The following is a 5,520-nucleotide window of genomic DNA, read 5'->3' on the forward strand; positions in this document are numbered from 1 at the left end:
TTCCCTTTTCTCCACATCCTTTCCAGCATTTATTGTTTCTAGATTTTTTGATGATGGCCATTCTGACCGGTGTGAGGTGATACCTCATTATAGTTTTGATTTGCATTTCTCTAATGATTAGTGATGTTGAGCATCCTTTCATGTGTTTGTTGGCAATCTGCATATCTTCTTTGGAGAAATGTCTATTTAGGTCTTCTGCCCATTTCTAGATTGAATTTTTTGTTTTTTTGATATTGAGCTGCATGAGCTGCTTGTATATTTTGGAGATTAATCCTTTGTCAGTTGCTTCATTTGCAAATACTTTCTCTCATTCTGAGGGTTGTCTTTTTGTCTTGTTTATGGTTTCCTTTGCTGTGCAAAAGCTTTTAAGTTTCATTAGTTCCAACTTGTTTATTTTTGTTTTTATTTCCATTACTCTAGGAGGTGGGTCAAAAAGGATCTTGCTGTGATTTATGTCATAAAGTGTTCTTCCTATGTTTCCTCCTAAGAGTTTGAAGTGTCTGGCCTTACATTTAGATCTTTAATCCACTTTGAGTTTATTTTTGTGCATAGTGTTAGGGACTGTTTTAATTTCATTCTTTTACATGCAGCTGTCTAGTTTTCCCATCACCACTTATTCAAGAGACTGTCTTTTCTCCACTGTACATTCTTGCCTCCTTTATCAAAGATCAGGTGTGCATGGGTTTATCTCTGGGCTTTCTATCCTGTTCCATTTTTGTATGTCTCTGTTTTGGTGCCAGCACCATACTGTCTTGATTACTGTAGCTTTGTAGTATAGTCTGAAATCTGGGAACCTGTTTCCTCCAGCTCTGTTTTTCTTTCTCAAGATTGCTTTGGCTATTCAGGGTCTTTTGTGTTTCCATAGAAATTGTGAAATTTTTTGTTCTAGTTCTGTGAAAAATGCCATTGGTAGTTTAATAAGGATGGCATTGAATCTGTAGATTTCTTTGGATAGTACAGTCATTTTCACAAAGTTGATTCTTCCAAACCAGGAACATGGTATATCTCTCCATCTGTTTGCATCATCTTTAATTTCTTTCATCAGTGTCTTATAGTTTTCTGCGTACAGGTCTTTTTTCTCCTTAGGTAGGTTTATTCTTAGGTATTTTATTCTTTTTGTTGCAATGGTAAATGAGAGTGTTTCCTTAATTTCTCTTTCAGATTTTTCATCATTAGTGTATAGGAATGCAAGAGATTTCTGTGCATTAAATTTGTATCCTGCTACTTATCCAAATTCATTGATTAGCACTAGTAGTTTCCTGGTAGCCTCTTTAGGATTCTGTATGTGAAGTGTCATGTCATCTGCAAACAGTGACAGCTTTACTTCTTCTTTTCCAATTTGGATTCCTTTTATTTTTTTTTCTTCTCTGATTGCAGTGGCTAAAACTTCCAAAACTATGTTGTATAATAGTGGTGAGACTAGGCAAACTTGTCTTGTTCCTGATCTTAGTGGAAATGGTTTCAGTGTTTCACCATTGGGAATGATGTTGGCTGTGGGTTTGCCATATATGGCCTTTATTATGTTGGGGTAAGTTCCCTCTATGCCTACTTTCTGGAGAGTTTTTATCATAAATGGGTGTTGAATTTTGTCAAAAGCTTTTTTCTGCACGTACTGAGATTATTATATAGTTTTTATCCTTCAATTTGTTAATATGCTTTATCACATTGATTGATTTGAGTATATTGAAGAATCCTTGCATTCCTGGGATGAACTCCACTTGATCATGGTGTATGATCCTTTTAATGTGCTCTTGGATTCTGTTTGCTAGTATTTTGTTGAGGATTTTTGCATCTATGTTCATCAGTGATAATGGCCTGTAGTTTTCTCTTTTTTGTGACATCTTTGTCTGGTTTTGGTATCAGGGTGATGGTGGCCTCATAGAATGAGTTTGGGAGTGTTCTTCCCACTGCTATATTTTGGAAGAGTTTGAGAAGGATAGGTGTTAGCTCTTCTCTAAATGTTTGATAGAAGTCACCTCTGAAGCCATCTGGTCCTGGGCTTTTGTTTGTTGGAAGATTTTTAATCACAGTTTCAGTTTTAGTGCTTGTGGTTGGTCTGTTTAAATTTTCTATCTCTTCCTGGTTCAGTTTCAGAAGGTTGTGCTTTTCTAAGAATTTGTCCGTTTCTTCCAGGTTGTCCATTTTATTGGCATATAGTAGCTTGTAGTAATCTCTCATGAAACTTTGTATTTCTGCAGTGTCATATGTTACTTCTCCTTTTTCATTTCTAATTCTGTTGATTTGAGTCTTCTCCCTTTTTTTCTTGATGAGTCTGGCTAATGGTTTATCAATTTTCTTTATCTTCTCAAAGAACCAGCTTTTAGTTTTATTGATATTTGCTATTGTTTCCTTCATTTCTTTTTCATTTATTTCTGATCTGATCTTTATGATTTCTTTCCTTCTGCTAACTTTGGGTATTTTTTGTTCTTCTTCTCTAATTGCTTTAGGTGTAAGGTTAGGTTGTTTATTTGAGATGTTTCTTGTTTCTTGAGGTAGGATTGTAGTGCTATAAACTTCCTTCTTAGAACTGCTTTTGCTGCATACCATAGGTTTTGGGTCATCCTGTTTTCATTGTCATTTGTTTCTAGCTTTTTTTTGATTTCCTCTTTGATTTCTTCAGTGATCTCTTGGTTATTTAGTAGTGTATTGTTTAGACTCCATGTGTTAGTTTTTTTTTTACAGTTTTTTCCTATAATTGATATCTAGTCTCATAGCGTAGTGGTCGGAGAAGATACTTGATAGAATTTCAATTTTCTTAAATTTACCAAGGCTTGATTTGTGACCCATGATATGATCTATCCTGGAGAATGTTCCATAAGCACTTGAGAAGAAAGTGTATTCTGTTGTTTTTTGGATGGCATGTCCTATAAATATCAATTAAGTCCACCTAGTTTAATGTGTCATTTAAAGCTTGTGTTTCCTTATTTATTTTCATTTTGGATGATCTGTCCATTGGTAAAAGTGGGGTGTTAAAAATCCCCTATTATGATTGTGTTACTATCGATTTCCCCTTTTATGGCTGTTAGCATTTACCTTATGTACTGAAGTGCTCCTATGTTGGGTGCATAAATATTTCCAATTGTTCTATGTTCTTCTTGGAATGATCCCTTGATCATTATGAAGTGTCCCTCTTTGTCTGTTGTAATAGTCTTAATTTTAAAGTTTATTTTGTCTGATATGAGAATTGGTACTCCAGCTTTCTTTTGATTTCCATTTGCATGGAATATCTTTTTCCATCCCCTCACTTTCAGCCTGTATGTGTCCCTATGTCTGAAGTGAGTCTCTTGTAGACAACATATATACAGGTCTTGTTTTTGTATCCGTTCAGCCAGTCTATGTCTTTTGGTTGGAGTATTTAATCCATTTACATTTAGGCAATTATCAATACGTATGTTCCTATTACCCTTTTCTTAATTGTTTTGGGTTTGTTATTGTAGGTGTTTTCCTTCTCTTGTGTTTCCTGCCTAGAGAAGTTCCTTTAGCATTTGTTGTAAAGCTGGCTTGGTGGTGCTGAATTCTCTTAACTTTGGTTGTCTGTAAAGGTTTTAATTTCTCCATCAAATCTAAATGAGATCCTCGTTGGGTAGAGTAATCTTGGTTGTAGGTTTTTCCCTTTCATCACTTTAAATATGTCCTGCCTCTCCCTTCTGGCTTGCAGAGGTTTTGCTGAAAGTTCAGCTGTTAACCTTATGGAGATTCCCTTGTATGTTTTTTGTTCCTTTTCCCTTGCTGCTTTTAATATTTTTTCATTGTATTTAATTTTTGATAGTTTGATTAATATGTGTCTTGGCGTGTTTCTCCTTTTATTTATCCTGTATGGGACTCTCTGCTCTTCCTGGCCTTGACTGACTATTTCCTTTCCCATATTAGGAAAGCTTTCAACTCAAATCTCTTCGGATACTTTCTCAGCCCCTTTCTTTTTCTTTTCTTCTTCTGGGACCCCTATAATTCGAATGTTGGTGCATTTAATGTTGTCCCAGAGGCGCCTGAGACTGTCCTCAATTCTTTTCATTCTTTTTTTCTTTATTCTGCTCTGAGGTAGTTATTTCCACTATTTTATCTTCCAGGTCACTTATCCGTTCTTCTGCCTCAGTTATTCTGCTATTGATTCCTTCTAGAGAACTTTTAATTTCATTTATTGTGTTGTTTATCATTGTTTGTTTGCCCTTTAGTTCTTCTAGGTCCTTGTTAACTGTTTCTCGTATTTTCTCCATTCTATTTCCAAGATTTTGGATCATCTTTACTATCATTACTCTGAATTCTTTTTCAAGTAGATTGTCTATTTCCTCTTTATTTCTTTGGTCTGGTGGGTTTTTACTTTGCTACTTCATCTGCTGCGTATTTCTCTGTCTTCTCATTTTGCTTGACTTACTATGTCTGGGGTCTCCTTTTCACAGGCTGCATGTTCACATTTCCTGTTGTTTTTGGTGTCTGCCCCCAGTGGGTGAGGTTGATTCAGTGGGTTGTGTAGGCTTCCTGGTGTAGGTGACTGGTGCCTGTGTTTTGTTGGATGACGCTGGATCTTGTCTTTCTGGTTGGCATGACTGCATCCAGTGGTGTGTTTTGGGGTGTCTGTGAACTTATTATGATTTTAGGCAGCCTCTCTGCTAATGGGTGGGGTTGTGTTCCCGTCTTGCTCATTGTTTGGCATGGGGTTTCCAGCACTGGAGCTTGCTGGTCATTGAGTGGAGCTGTGTCTTAGTGTTCAGATGGAGATGTCTGGGAGAGCTCTCATCAATTGTTATTACGTGGGGCTGGGAGATCTCTGGTGGTCCAATGTCCTGAACTTAGCCCTCCCACCTCAGAGGCTCAGGCCTGACACCCAGCCAGACACCAAGACCCTGTCAGCCACATGCCTCAGAAGAAAAGTGAGAAAAAAAAAAGAGAAAGAAAGAAAAATAAGATAAAATGGAATAAAGTTATTAAAATAAAAAATAAAAAAATTATTAAAAATATAAAAAAGTAATAACAAAAAAGAAGAGAGAAACCAAACCAATAAACAAATCCACCAATGATAACAATTGCTTAGAACTATACAGAGATAAACATAGAAATCAGAAACTAGTCTGTCACATACAGCAAACCCCAAGTCTACAGTTGTTCCCAATGTCCAGTGCCTCAATTTAAGATGATTCATTGTCTATTTACCTATTCCACAGGTACAGGGTAAATCAAGTTGATTGTGGAGATTTAATCCACTGCTCCTGAGGCTGCATGGAGAAATTTCCCTTTCTCAGCTCCTGGGGTCCAGCTTTGGATTTGGCCCTGCCTCTGCATCTAGGTCACCCTCTGGCATCTGTTCTTCACTCATACAGGAGGGGGTTAAAAGTGCGGCTGATTAGGGGGCTCTGGCTCACTCAGGCCGGGGGGAGGGAAGGGTATGGGATGTGGGGCAAGCCTGTGGCAGCAGAGGCCAGCATGATGTTGCAACATCTTAAGGTGTGCCGTGTGTTCTCCCAGGGAAGTTGTCTCTGGATCATGGGACCCTGGCAGTGACGGGCTGCACAGGCTCCCAGGAGG

The sequence above is a fragment of the Balaenoptera musculus genome, chromosome 8, assembly GCF_009873245.2.
Source record: "Balaenoptera musculus isolate JJ_BM4_2016_0621 chromosome 8, mBalMus1.pri.v3, whole genome shotgun sequence".
NCBI classification, from domain to species: Eukaryota; Metazoa; Chordata; class Mammalia; order Artiodactyla; family Balaenopteridae; genus Balaenoptera; species Balaenoptera musculus.